The following is a 15,868-nucleotide window of genomic DNA, read 5'->3' as shown; positions in this document are numbered from 1 at the left end:
TCATTTTTCATTTCTTCATACTTCACTTATATTTCCTCCTCTTTCTCCTTCACTGATTCCTTCTCTGATAAAGGAAGAATTTCCTATGATTCTTTCCTCAAAACTTTTTTCTTTGATAATTTTATCAATGTTAACATCTTCAATTGATATCTTTCAAACCTATCTTTTGCTATCATCGAATCTGGAATGTCCCCCAAAGCTCCTTGGTGACTAGCCAGAGGTGCTGCTGGGAAGTCATGGAGCCTTTAGGTGGAGAGGCTTAACGGAGGAAGTCAGTTATTGGGGTTGTGCCCTCAGAAAAAAAACAAACCCATCCTTGGCCCCTCCTTTTCCCTCTCTTTGATTCCTGGGTGGTGCGAGGTGAGCTGCTTCCTCCACCACATGCTCTTGCCATTATCTACTGCCTCACTAAAAGGCAATGGGGTCAAGTGACCATGGACTGAAACCTCCCAAACTGAAGCAAAATAAACATCTCCTCATTAAAAGTTGTGTATCTCAGATTTTTGTCGCAGTGATGGAAAGCTGACATATATTTTGTCCCCAGTTTTTCGTAATTTCTAGGAGAAACAACAGCAGGAGCAATGTCATCAGTGGTACTAGCTCCTGTTTAGAAAGTACTATGTCCAATCTGCAGTATTAGGTAGGTGCTTTTCCTTTCCTTTCTTTCTTTTTGGTACCAAGGATCAAACTCAGGACCTTATGCTTGCATGGCAGGCGTGATGCCACTGAGCTAAATCCCCAGCCCCCCTTTTCTTTTTTATATTATCATATTGGTCTTCATATAAAGTCTATGAGTTGAACCTTACTATTCTCTCTTTTTAGAGACATAAAGCTATTTTCCTAAGTCACACTGTAAGTCATGGTGTGAGAGTTAACTGATTATATCAGTTTGAGTAAGAAACACCCAGTTAAATTGCATCTTCATGGTATTGGGTGTGGCTGAAGGGATTTAGTGAAGACAGAAGACCCCTGTCAGTATGAGTGACTGCAACTAAAAGACTTGTTGCCTGAATGAAATAAAAGGAAAATGAAAAAAGAAGGCTCACTTCTGTTTCTTTGGAGGATCTTCAGTCTTCACCTTTACCTTGGAGATCGTCTCCTGGCTTCCAGCACAGACCCTTTGGCCTTCCATTGCAGACCCTTTGGCCTCCATACAGTGAGCTCCAGGCCTTCAACTGGATCCTTTGGATCTCCAGTAAACAGATAGCCCTTTATACTCTTCCACACCTGACTCTGCAGTAGGCCATTGTTGGCCTATCTTATAAATCCTTATATATATATTTGTTTACCTTGCATTAAATCTATTCTGTAGTAAGCACAGACTAATACACATGGGTACTGGGGAAGCACAGGTTCTGGGTGTGGACTCCAGAAACCTTTCAATGAGTCTAGTTAGTGTACTCTCTTTACCTCCAAGTTTTAGTTAAATGCAATACCTGGTTCCGTATTCTGTTAATTTTAGGGTTCAGGCTTTAGTAGGGATTTCCTTTGTCTCTTTTGTAGGACTACACAGAGTCACATAGTTGCTTGCCAAGTTCTTCATAATGTTTTGAGTCCAGACCTCCTTTCCCAGTTTCATTGTTGCCACACTAGCTCAAACCCCATCTTATTTTTTATCTATGACAGAAATGCCCTCTTTGCATAGTGTTTGTTCCTCTTTGCATAGTGTACTGCACATTGCTATGTGCTTAGGCTTCCTCAAGCCCAGGTGGAGTACAGCTCCACTTTCTCATAGTCCTTCACATTTCTATTGCTTGTTGAATTAGATGCAAACACACCAGGGTAGAGGTGGTAGGTACATAAAAAATTAGACTATTCTGAGGATAAACTGAGAATGTATACACAAAAACCTTAATGCAATGTTTGCATAGAGAAGAAACCTAATAAATATTTTATATTGTAATAATTTTCTACTCTTTACAATTTGGTACAATTTATTCTTCCAACTTATGTGTTCCAACACCCTCAACTCTGTCCTCTACTTTAACAAGAGCAAAATAACTTATATCCACTTTTCTGCAATAATACTATTTTTTTCCCTGTACTGGAGATTGAACTCAGGACCCTGCACTTGCCAGGCAGACGTGGTGCCACTGAGCTACATCCGTGCCCCCTGCAATAATACTTTTATTCATACTTTTTCTTTCTTGCAATGCTCACCTTCCTGTCAATGTTTATTGCTGTCCTTGAAATCTATTAATTATAGATCCTTCTACAGATTTTCCTGGTCCAAATTGGACTCATTTCTTCCTGTATAAAGTCATAATGCCTTGTTTATAACTCTCAGAAGACAAATAATATAGATAATAAGGTAATGTAATTATTTTAGTACTTGGCTCATCTTTTCTGGATTGTAAAATTTCTGAGGATGGAATTTGGAGCTAATTAACTCTGCACCTTTGTAGAGCATAACACAGTAAATTGCCCAATACTTGCATAAAATACTTAATTTCTATTATCTCCTCTAAGTTTATTAAGATAATAATAGGCTGCTACAACAAAATTCCCCAAATTACTCTGGTTCTAGTGAAATAGAAGTTAATTGCCTTGAGAGGGCTGTTGAGCTCAGGAGAGGCGGGGCACCCTGATCCCTCTACAAGTGGACCCAGGAAACTCAGTTTCTTGTTTTTGTTCATAATTTCCTTGGTGTTGGGCCATGTACATGGTGGAAGCTAGCTAGATAGCTTACCTGGTATAATTTGAATACTAATTCTGGACTGAGAAGTGGAAGAAAATCAATTTTCTTGAAAAGAACCACAACAGAAGTTACAGAACAGTTTTCTACTAACATGCAGTGATGAAAATTTGGCCACGTGGCCAACCTGAATTGCAAGGGAGAGTTGGACATGTAGTCTTCATATAAATACAGTCACATCCTCCATATACTCAGGACATCTTTTCCAACAATAAGGCTTGAACCCAGGTCTCCCCACATGCTAGGCAATTACTGTACTACTGAGATATAGTCCCAGTTCTTCCAATTTTAGTATATGTGCTGCCAAAGCAAGCACTATAGTCCCAGTTCTTTAAAAAAATTTTTATTTTTAGACAGGGTCTTGCTAAGTTGCTCAGGCTGGCTTCAAACTTGCAATATTCTTACCTCAGTTTCCTAATTACAGGCTGTGATTATGGTATACACCATCACTCCTGGCTACTTAGGACATTTCAATTTCTCAAAAGAAGACTCAGAGAATGAAAAGAAGGGAATAATTAGCAGTCTTTGCCACCACTTCTCAAGGAGAATTTTCTATATGTTGTTTTTACTTTCATTAGTGTCATATAACAAGATCAAGATTGGATCATTCTGAATTACTGAGGGCTTTTTCATAATTAAGTACCTATCAAGACATAAAACCTTTTAGTTTGGCTTTTGTGTTACTTAACTTTCATCTGCTGTGACAAAGTACTTGAGAAAGCAACTTAAAGGGAGAAAAGATTTATTTTGGCTCCTGACTTTTTCAGAGGCTTCATGGTGGGCCTGGTGCAGTGGTAGGTGGTTCTATTGCTAGGGGACTGAGGTGAGCCAGTACATTATGGCAGAAGGGCAGGGTGGAGCAAAACTGTAAACATCATGGAAGCTGGGAAGCAGAGAGGGAAGAAAAACAGTGTACAAATAAGGAGTTAGAGACAAAACACTCCCTTCAGAGCCATGCCCAAGGTGACTTGCTTCATCTAATTAGGCTCTACCTTCTAAGAAGCCTATTAAGTTGTGAACACATCCATGGATGAATCTTTCAGTGGGCTTGGAGTCCTCATGATCCGATCACTTCCCCGAAGCCCTTCTGAACACTGCTGCATTGGGCACCAAGCCCCTAACACATAAACCTTGGGCGATATATGGTATCCAAACCATAACAGCTCTTTAAATAGATGTCTTTTCGCATTGCTTTTTCAGTTGAATTATTGAGCACTTAAAATCATTTCCTAAATAATCAAGATCATCTTTGTAAACATCAAAGCTGAAAAAGAGTAACATTCTTGGATGTGATGGTCCCCGTTGCTCTTTGTGAATTTTCACTACTCTATTATGATGTAGTAGTTATGCCCTTGGATCTCACCAAGCTTTTGTTCTTTTACTCAGTGTCCCCAGTTTTCATATCTATTTTTAAGTAACGCCTTCCCCTTGTACAAGACTTTAGTTGATTCTACTGGCTGATGTTAATGCAATTGCCTACAGAAAGTCTGTCTTCTTTCTTGCTGTTTATACAATTTTGTGGGGTTAAAAATTAAACAAAAACTATAAGCCAGACACAATTCTGAGTATTTTACAAATTTTAACTCATTTCATCCTTATAACAGCACTATAAAATATATTATTATTTCCCACACCTCATGAGCAATCCAACAGAGCACTAAGTGTATGTAACTTGCCCAAGGTCACAGAGCTAGTAAACGGCAGAGCCAAGATTCAACTCAGTCAAACTCTGGAGCCTGTGCTCTTAATAATTACTCTGCACTGCCTTTAGGCTTCTTCAAATTCTGTGCACACTGAGAATAAATAGATTCTAAAGAAGAGTGAGAGGCACTGTTATATAAATAGCATTTTTGGTCTTCAGAGCATTCTCCCTTTTCTCAATTGCATACAGATTGAATTGTAAGATAGGCAAGTTTCATGTAGGTGAGGTTTTTGGCAACTTTAGTTGTTTGGACAGTTATGTCAGAAAGCAGTAAGGAAGCTTGTTCTAGTCTGTGAAAAGTAGGTCAATTGCAAAGTAGAGGCTCAGAGGTGAAAGCAAGTGTTTCTTTGATTCTACATTTGATGTCACTGTCATTGGTAGTTGGTTGATTCTTTTTTAAACAGTGGCCAAACAACAGCTTGCTCAATGGCTCCTGCTTTGTAATACAGACAGCAGACTTCATGTCACTGGAGTGATTGAGGAAATATTTCAAAAGGAAAAACAAAAGTCTGGGGAATGTCACCAGTGTTTTTCTTTACAGCTATACTATAGAATCTAGCTTCCAAATGTGACTGATTTAAAGAAAAAGAAAAATAAAAGACTCGGTCAACACTCAAAAAACAATAGCCTTTTTATATACAAATAATAGACTCACTGAGAGAGAAATTAGGGAAACAATTCCTTTTACAATAGCATCCCCCAAAAATGAAATATCTAGGAGTCCATATAACAAAGGAAGCAAAAGACCTCTACAGTGAAAATTATAGCACTTTGAAAAAGGAGATTGAGGAGGATATAAGAAAATGGAAAGACATCCCTTGTTCCTGGATAGGAAGAACCAATATAGTGAAAATGGCTATACTTCCAAAACTATTATATGGGTTTAATGCAATGCCTATTGAAATTCCAGCAATATATTTCACAAAACTAGAGAAAACAATCCAAAAATTCATTTGGAACCAGAAGAGACCTAGAATAGCAAAAGAAATTTTAGGCAACATAGATATGGCTGGGGGTATTACAATCCCTGACTTGAAACTATACTACAAAGCTACTGTGATAAAAACAGGATTGGCAAAGAAACAGACCCGAGGATCAGTAGAATAGATCAGAAGATGCAGAAACAACTATAGATATGCTCAGCCACCTCATTTTTGACAAAGGAGCCAACCATCCTCATTGAAGGAAAGATAGCCTATTTAATAAATAGTGTTGTAAAAACTGGATTTCAACCTGCTGAAGATTAAAACTAGACCCATATCTATCACTGTGCACTCAATTAAGATCAAAGTGGATTAAAGATTTAAATATTAGGGCAGAAACATTAAATTTGCTGGAAGATAAGTTAGGTAGAACTCTTGAAGATATTGGTATAGGAAAAGACTTTATGAACAAAACCTCAGTGGCATGGGAACTTGCACAAAGAATCAACAACTGGGATCTTATCTTACTAAAAAGCTTCTGCACTGCAAGAGAAACCAGCAACAGAGCTAAGAGACAACATACAATGTGGGAGAAAACTTTCAGCAACTGTACCTTAGACAAAGGACTACTATCTAGAATATATAAAGAACTGAAAAAAATCAGACCCCCGAAATTCAAAGACCCAATTCAAAAATGGGCATCTGAAATGAACAGACATTTCTCAGACAAAGAAGTAAAAGCAGCAAACAAATATATGAAAAAATGTTCAACATCACTGGTCATTTGAGAGATGCAGATGAAAACAACCCTGAGATTCCACCTCACCCCAGAAAGAATGGCTGCTATTAAGAAATCATCTAATAATAAATGCTGGAGGGGGTGTGGGGAGAAATGAACCCTTCTTCATTGTTGATGGGAGTGCAGATTGGTGCAACCACTGTGGAAATCAGTATGGAGATACTTCAAAGAACTAGGCTTAGAGGTCCTATTCGACCCAGCTATGCCCCTGCTGGATATCTTCCCAAAAGAATTAAAAGAATCATACCACAGCGATATATGTGTACCCATGTTTATAGCTGCATAGTTCGCAATAGTGAAACTTTGGAAACAGCCCAAGTGCCCATCAACTGGAAACTGGATAAAGAAGATGTGGATTTTTTTTATAAAATGGAGTACTACTCAGCCATAAAGAATGAGAAATTAGAGTCATTTATAGCTAAATGGATGCATATTGAGGCCATCCTCTTAAGTGAAATAAATAGGACACACATGTGTAAATACTGAATAGTTTCTCTAGTGTGAGAAATTGAAAGTGTAATTAAGGATACACACGGATGAAATGGCCTAATCACATATTTCTCGGATTATGTTTCCATCGTGTGTCATATGACTGTATTGAAATTTAAATTGGGGAGAAGTTTGGCTTATGTGGAATCCGCTAACTAACTGGAGTTTTTTTCCAGATCATTATTTGTTCAATGTTGGTTTGGGATCTTTCTGAAACAAATCACATCCTCTAGTGTCTTGTTGGTACTTCAGAATTTTTTTTAAGTTATATGGAAAAATGTTTAAGTGCTTTTCAGTTTTGTTTTGGTTGAGTTCTACTGTATTTGAATGTTGCTGTGGTTTTTTTCCCCCTTGCATTGTTCTTCTTTGGATGGTTTTGATTTTTTTTGTGTGTGTGTTTGATAATAAAGTTATTTAAAAATTAAAAAAATAAAAGACTATCTCTTGGTCAAGTGGCTCAGGCCTATAATCCTAGCACTTTGGGAAACTGAGGCAGAAGGACCACAAATTTAAGCCCATCCTGGGCAATTTAGTGACTTAGCTAGATCCTATCTCAAAAAATAAAAACAGGTTTGGGTGCTCAGATCAGTGAGAAACCCTGGGGTTCCATTCCTGGTACTATAAACCAAAATGGAAGATTGGGCCTCTGGCAGTTAATTATATAGTTGAAAAACACAATATCTGAACAGTGTTTCTAATTTAAAGCACAAATGTGGCATAGGACGACTTGGAGTGAGAAGGTACTAGCTGGGAATAGTGCCAAAAAACAAGGAAATTAGTGAAGTGGAAAAGGTTGTGTAAATGCTGACAGTGGAGTAGGTATTACCTCAGATTGTTATAACTTCCACAAGATGGAGATTATTCATATGGATCTGAGGCTTTGGTACTTTATCTTGATGACTGACATCAGTTTGCAGTGTGTTTCTTAGGTATTAACTCATTTTCTGCCTCAAAAACAACACAGAAAACTTTTTTTTATAGTAGAGGTGACTAATAATGTTGAAAAAATAAGAATTCTCTTCACATATCTATTGCTGTGAATGGTTTTATTATAAGGCAGCAGTACATTTTTGGAGGTCTACAGTTGGGTTTATTACAAAACAAGTATGATAGTAGAATTTTCTATAAAATCCTATACTTCTAACATTTTGTACTCCTACATCTCATTAGCCTGCCAAGATGAGTAGTTACACTAATTTTTTATGGAACAACATATATAATTACTAGTTATAAAATTTGGACTGAAGCATATAAAGGAAATAAAGTGGGCTATATTGCACCAAAATGAATATAAAAGATATAGTGGCCTAGTAGCAAGGAATGTTATATTTTGAGAACCTGATATTGGCAGATATAAATAATTCTACTTCAGGCTATTAGACATACCCTTGGCCCTCTACTGCTTCTCTTACCCACCTCTGAGAGTTCAAGTGCACCTTGACAAACACAGGTCCCTTGTAGGGGTATATTAAAGATAATTGTTGGTCTACTGCCAAAGCATCCCTTAGCTGATACAGCTTTTCTAAAAAAATTCAAGCAATATGGGCCAGTGGTGTTTTCAAGGTTGCACTAGCTTCAGAGTATTCAAACCTCTTTAGAGATTACATCACTTTTTTAAATGAGGGTAGGAAAAGATTAGCCAAGATCAAATCTGAAATCCTTGAGTTTCTGTTAGAATTTTCAATTGATTTAGGCTTGTCTCTTTGAATTTGGAATTTGCAATGTCTGTACACTCTTGAGCACTTGAATTTGTAACTTTGGTTTGATCTTTCAGACAGAACCTTTGGTCATCTGACCTCATCACCTGTGTTACCTGGCAAAGGAAGACCTCAGGCTTCAGCCGCCACATCCTGGATGGTCCTGCTACTGTCAGGTATGATTCTGAATATTAACCAAGATACCAGCTGTAGCTTTGTGCTCTGGCTTTTGTGCCTATGAGTTTTGTTTCATTTTTCACCCTGTGTAAACCTAGATCTTAAATTCTATAATTTCAGTGTATTACAAGAAAAAGAAATTCAGATGTGCCAAGCTTTCATGAATTTCCTACATGTGCTCGAAGATTTAAAAGTCATGAGAGTGAGTACATTATCTTGGTCTTATTTGCATTTATTTATATACATATTTGTTTATTTTGAGACAGGGTCTTGCTATGTAGTTCAGGGTGGCCTTGAACTCACTATATAGCCTACACTGGCCTCAAAACTATAGTGATCCTCCTGCTTCAGTCTCCAGAGTGCTGGTCTCTTTGTTTCTTTTTCAGAAATTGTTTTATATTAATAACATGTATTAATTGTACACATTAATAGGGTTCAGTGTGATATTTCAACACACGCATACATATGCCCTGATAAAATCCAGTCTCCCTTTGTCTGCTTTTGCCCATCTGCACCTTTCCCTACCTCTAGTAATCACTATTTCACATCCAAGTCAACTTTTGTTTTTTGCTTCCATGCATGATGAAGAACATGTTGTTATACTTGTTTTTGTTTTATATCTCTTCATTTCTTTCCAAGCCTTACTCCTGTCTTCACATGTGCCTTGGAATTCTCTAGACTTTGTATTATGTAGAAGACCCCACTCTCTCCAAGCTTTTACTAATTGGTGCTGAGGCCCTTGGGAAGTTAAATTGTACTCTAAGAACCTCTCACAATGTTTTTCCAGCAAAGAGAACTCTCTTCTCAGAATTACAGGTCAGGGTTTAATGACCTTTCAGCATCCTACTATGGGTGACAGCTCAGGACCTTTGTTAATTGCCTTCCTCCTTACAGCTCTATTTCTTCTCCCTTCCTTTTCATTTATTGTGTTCCTCTCTTCATCCATCTGTCCTGTTCTTCCCTCCTTCCTACCTTTTATACCGGATGTGCACTAAACAACCTCTAGGCACAGAGATAAGGAGGATGAAAAAGACAGGCGCTTACTTTAAGAAGCATCAGAGGAGGAGACCAAAAATATATACAATGTGGCAGGCAGAGAGGGAGGGTATGGGTCTAAAGTTCATTTCATGGTTGCTAACTTGGAGGATTGCTTTGATAGCAATGCCATTAATCAAAAATATTAGAGGTGGGGAAAGTTTTAGGCAGAAATGATCATAGGTTGGTTTTCAACATGCAATTTTCTGTACCCGTAAGATGACTGGGAAGAGCGAAATTTAGTTTGCAGTTTATAAAAGAGATTAAAACTGGGCCATAATTTCAGGAGTTGCAAGTATAGGAAGAAAAGAGAATAAAAAGAAAAAGGACCAAAAACAAAGTAATCTTAAATAACAGCCACCTTTTACACATAGAAGAGAGTCATGAAAAGATAAAAATGCAAAAAGTTAAAAATAAAAAATTAAATGGAGACTAACACAGCCCATTTCCAGTCTCTTAAACTCCTCTTATGACCATGAGACCACAGGCATCATGTTACCTACAGTGCCTAGCAACTGGGATGAGGACAGAGTGGTATCTGGGGAGACAGAGACTGACCACTGCAGTTATAGAGCATTCCTTTCATTCTTTTCTTTTCAGTCCTGGAGACTGAACACAGGGCCTTGCAGTTGCCAGGCAAATGCTCTACCACTGAGCCGCATCTCTAGCACAAACTCCCTTCTTGATCCATTTCCAGTGAAGACGGAGGGTTCACTGTCACTGTCTTTCTCACTTTCCTTGCCTTGTATTTCTTTATTGTTCCAAGTCGGTTCCATTCTTCAATAACTTTGTTATAAACCTGCTCAAAAATGTATTTTTTTTTACTTCTCTGAAGTTCCTCTTAAACCCTTTTTCTTCACAGAGTCTCACTAGTTGAAGTGGGCTGATGTTCCATTTAACCTCTCCATGCTTTTAAAAATTCATTCCTAAATAGCATTTGCAAATTTAGAGGCATGTTGAATTAAACTTGTGGTGCCCCTGTGATCTCGGAATTTTTTTTGTTTACATTTCTACATAGGCCAAAGAAAGATCTTAGCATATTATAATAGCTACTGGTTTCAAATAAATAATTACCAGGAATGTGAGCTTTTCCTTTTGTTTCTGGCAGGAGTGCGGGGGATAGAATCTGAGTAAATATAATTGAAAGGATAAGACAAAGAGAAGTATTAAAAGATTTTTCAGCGTGGTCTCTGTCATTAGTAGTCTTTTTGAATTGGCAGCAATAAAATGGCTTTCTAGTCCTGCAAGGGCACAGGAAGTTAAAGAAATTAAATGCTTATAGGTGGCAGAAAGTTGTTTTTCCTTAAGAGATAAATTTCTTTGCATCTGACATCTCACAAAAAGTGATTTTATTCTTCTATTTTCTATAAAATATGTGATTGGTTTTATGATCATTTTACATTATTTTATGACTTTTGTAAGGATCCTTGCAATAAATTTGTGTGCTTTTTATAAGTAGAACAAAAAGATAAAATTATAATGAACCTGAAGTAATTCTCTCTTCCTATACCTAAACATTCATGTATGAATTTATATAAAACTTGGTGAGCACAAGACCTAATCTGTGAGCCTAGAGACCTGCTTGTAATTCTGTCCTTTGGGGCAGAATGTGTATTTCTACGCTTTCAAAATTGGATGCCAGGGTTCCCATGACCCGGACCATTAAGTGGCAGGCATGATGGGGGAGCTGGGGATCCTGGCTTCAAGCCTCCAGGGCCTTGAAATTTTCCTGCAGACTCATCCTCAGGGCAGATCCCAGTGTGGTGAGAGTCTGCAATCCCAAGGGGATGGTCAGGCAGGATGGGGTTTAAGAAAACATTTTATTAGGACATTTTTCAAATGTGTAAGAATTGGAAAGAATTTTAGAGAAAAAAGTATACCCACAACACTTATTTTGTCCTCTAGGTGCTTCATCATGTGTCTGTTTTTCCCTTTATTTACCCACTAGTCATTTTATCTTTTTCATGCATTCGATATAAATGGCACATATCAGTGGACTTCTCCCTAAATATTTCAACATGTGCATTGTTAACTTGAATTCAACATCAAGTTGCTGTTTTTCTTCTATTATAAAGTTTATATACAGTAAAATGCATAAATATTCCCAGCATGCTGATGGAGTATTTGGCCAAAACACTTATATACTTGTGTCAGGCAAACTTATATCAAGATATAGAATGTTACCTCACCCCAGAATATTGTTTTAGGGCTTTTCCAATCCTTATCATTGGAGGAAAATGATATTCTGATTTTTTTTTATCATAGATTAATTTTTCCTAATCTAGAATGTCATGTAAATATAATAGTAAAATATATAATGTTTGTGCCAAGATTTTCTTCACTTATTAGAGTACCTCTGTGATTCATCCAAGCAGTTGCATATATCAGTAGTTTATTACTTTTTAGTATTGAGTAATATTCCATTATTTGGAATTGTCACAAGTTGTTTATTCACCTATTGATGGATACCTGAACTTTTTCAGTTTGGGACTACCATGAAAACAATTTCTGTGCATATTATTGTAGAAATCTTTAAAATATAAATATGCACAGATGCCTGGAGAAATCAGATTCACACAGTTGGCTAGGGTATAAGTTGTGACTAAAAATCAGGTCTCCAGGAATATCCAGTGGCTGGCTGGATGCTTTAGATAGGATAAGATTTCCTGTGCTATTGATACCTGGAGCTCTGGATGTTGTTAATTAAAAATAAAACATATGAAAAAAAACATATGAAAAGGAGGCAGTGTAACACATGCCTACCATTTTATTTGAAGTAACAGCTATAACCTATGCCATTTATTGTTTGTCTCCTCAACAAATATTTATTGATGGCCTACTATGTTTCAACCAGTTTTATGGGGGATGAGATATATAAAATTTATTATATATTATTTATACAATTTATTATATAAATTATATATTAATATATTATATAACTTGTTATATATTTTATTATATATGACTTGCATTTTGATGGAGATATAACATGAAGAAAATAAATAGGTAATTATTTAATTTGTTTTATAAGGTAATGAGTGTTATCAAGAAAAAGAAATTTGGATGTATCTGAGAAAATATTTGAAAAAAAATGAGGGAAGAAGCTATATGGAAATCTGAAGTAAAAGTGTCTGTCATGGGCAGAAGGGCAAGTGCCCGGTGGGTGCTTCACAGGAATTTCAGAAATGAGAGGCTGAAATGAAGGGAATAAACATTAGTTGATGACAGCAGAAAGTTTGTGGGGGTCCAGGTATTTCAGGGGTCTTCTCTGCTGTTGTAACAACTTTGGAATTTGCTCTGAGTCAGCTATTATTTCTGCGGAGACATTGGAGGAGAGATGTGCTTGGACATTCTTGGGAGGGATCGTTCCAGCTCTTTGAAGGGAATATACCACAGGGAGCAGGAAGGTAGGTAAGATCAGTGGAATTTTTCCATAGTCAAGGCTGTAGATGATTGTAGCTCAGGAAACTTATTTAAACTCTCTGAGACTCAGTTTCTCCTACTATAAAATTGTGCTTACAATGGTACCTACCTGATAGGGTTGTGAGTAGGCTATTTTGTTGTGAGCATTAGGTGCAAGTAAGAATACACATTGCCTATCATAGTGCCTTTCTGTTGGTTTGTCTAACCACTCAATAAAGTTTCATTGTTTTCATGTTATTAGTGACTGAGGCTTCCAACGGGGCTGAGGTTGCTGCAAAATAACAGAGTGAAATATAACATAACAAGGTTCTTTTATGTTGGCTGAGTTAAGAGTAAGATAAATTATTTAGAATAAAATCTTTACATATTGAGTTACGATGTGTGTGTGTGCGTGCGTGTGTGTGTGTGTGTGTGTGTGTGTGTGTGTGTGTGATGCTGGTATTTCATGTTGAAGGGTCTTTGAAGTGTATGGTAAACCTGATTATACCTTGTGCCTAAATAATTTTTGTTGGCAATTTTGTTTCTTTGAATCTTTTTCATAGAACTAAGAAGAGTGATTTTTATATTTTCTTTATTAATATCTACTTGTATTACATTAAAATAAAAAATAAAATAGGAAGGTAATAGCAATATCTATAATTAAAAATTTGAGCATGAATAGAACCTTTCCTAAGGCTTGAAAGTACAAGAATTTTGGGTGTAGTATAGATGGAATGAACCAAAAAGGGAGCCACAATGGAAATAAGACAATTCAGAATTCCTTTGTGAAAACACCACAGTGTATTTGTGTCTACCTGTGTTATTGGTGAATGTTTACTGAAACTATAAGTGTTCATTCATGTTTATGGTAAATAAATCTCCAATTGTGAATTTATCTTTGGCCCTTGATATTCTACTCCTTGAATTTTTGTCTGTATTTCAAACGTAACTTTTCTTGCTTCAGTTTTATCTGGTGGTTCATCTCAGTGCATATTTGCCCACCTGTCTGCAAAGAAATATTATAACTTTTCTCAAGGATAAAAGCTTCCAAGAAAGCAAATAATGAACATTAGGGCCTCCTCCAGAAGTAATGGGCTAGACAATCTCAGGGGTGTAATAGATGAGTATGAGTCAACAGAAATTAACTAAGTGTTTAAAATAGTAAATATTTTATGTCTAAGATAAATTAAATTTAAAAAGTCATCAAAACTATGGAATTGAAGCAAATAATATGGCATTTCATTATTTGCTATGAGAGTATAAGAAGAATATGAAGACTTCACAAAAAATGAAATAGGAAAAAATTGCTGATCAGAGTTAGATATTCTTGAATTGTAGTATATAAATAATTAATATGACCAAACCAAGAAAATAAAAATCTTAAGGCAGTTATACAGGTATAAATTTAATTTCCCACAGAGTTAGATATTGAAAGATATGATTTTATTTCCCTAGAACTGACATTAATTTATACCTCACCCTATCCTGTCTGGTGTACAAATTTAACAATTGTCACTTTAAGGTAAGCTTAGTCAGTTCAAGAATTTGTCAAGCCATTGATAATTTCCCCCTCCCCATTCCCCTTGAGAGTGAATATATAGTCCTCTAGTACTGGAAAGGCAGTGCATCTACTCAGCTGTCAACTGCCCTTGCTGGCATCTGTTAGCACCTTCTAGTGCTAATTCCCAGTTGTTAGTATTTCTTTTCATATGAAAGTTATAATCTGACTTGTTCACTCTTTCTATAGTTCTGATAAAGTGTATGCCACTGACTTAGTATGAGGAATGTCTTGGTATAGGATGGAAGTGATGGGGTATAATAACATGTTTCTAAGAAGAGTGGCACATTCATACTATCTTTTCTGCAAGGATTAGTCTATTTTGCCTTCCTACCCTTGAGTCAAGGCTGGCCAAATTGATTTGCTTGCTCCAAATAACAGGCAACAGCAATGTTCTGAGACTTCCAAGACTAGGTTATAGGAAGTATTACAGGTTCAACTAGAACCTCTTGGAATGCTCCCTGTGGACACTGACTGGAAGCTGTGAGCGGCTGCAAAAGGAGTCTTGCTACTCTAGGATTCACATGACCAAGAGACCCAAATGGGCCTGGTTCTGATAACCAGTTTCAGCTAAGCCCAGGCAGCCTTCAGTCAGCCCATCCAAGGCACTAGACTTGTACATAAGGCTGTTTTGGACCCTCCAAAGGAGCCCATTCACATGCTAAGTTGTACCACTTGACACTGTGTATGGCATGAAATGCTCAGCTGAACCCTGAAAAAAATTTCTGACCCAGAATATCATGAAAGGGAATAACATGGTTGTTGTTTTAAGCCATTAAATTTTGGAATAATTTACCATGCAGAAGAAGATAGGACCAGAACTAGACTGGAGCAGTATATTAATGAATATTTCAGATTTTTATATTCTACCCACTCAGTGTGGTCAAGTTAATCATTCAGTATTGATCTCGTGTTCTTTTGAACACTGTGAGCCATTGTGAGGAAGTCTTCCCTGTAAAATATGGGATCTGGTCCAGGATTCTACTTCATCAATGTCTTCTCCTTTCAAGTGTCACCACCTGAAGACTTCCCAGAAAACTTTCTCAAGAAACTTTCAATAGTTTTTTCTTTTCTTTTAAGGAGTAAATATCCATTTTCTCTGTTTTGTATCTTCTCCCTCAGTTTCTCTGTATTTCTTTTTACAGTTTTTTAAAATTAATTTTATTGGTACATTTAGGTATACAATATAATGACATTCATCATTGGAAATTTGTACCTTTACATAATCTCTCTTGGTTCTTATTTTTTCCCCCTTCCCCTGCCCTCCCTTCAACCCCTCCATCCCTCCCTATTTACAAAGACTTTGTTTCCATTTTTTTCATTTTCTCATATTAATTCTATTCCCTTCTTTCCTTTCCTCTACCCCTCCCACTTCCCCATCCCCTTTGCCC

At 36.8% G+C, this 15,868-nt stretch overlaps 1 protein-coding gene across 3 annotated transcripts in view; it reads left to right on the top strand.

Moving 5' to 3' along the window:
• Inpp4b (inositol polyphosphate-4-phosphatase type II B) overlaps positions 1-15,868 on the top strand; it is a 1,082,298-nt gene that overhangs the window by 166,541 nt on the left and 899,889 nt on the right. For all 3 annotated transcript variants that reach the window (XM_087193371.1, XM_087193370.1, XM_087193373.1), the window contains exons 2-3: positions 8,383-8,481; positions 8,603-8,684. The gene's annotated coding sequence lies outside the window, so the exon portion shown is untranslated. The remainder of the gene's footprint in view (positions 1-8,382; positions 8,482-8,602; positions 8,685-15,868) is intronic.

Source organism: Heterocephalus glaber, unplaced genomic scaffold (assembly GCF_053883595.1).
Source record: "Heterocephalus glaber isolate CG9 unplaced genomic scaffold, H.glaber_assembly_v1.0 deba00001587, whole genome shotgun sequence".
In the NCBI taxonomy this organism is placed as follows: Eukaryota; Metazoa; Chordata; class Mammalia; order Rodentia; family Bathyergidae; genus Heterocephalus; species Heterocephalus glaber.
This window is presented reverse-complemented; position numbering and strand designations above follow the sequence as displayed.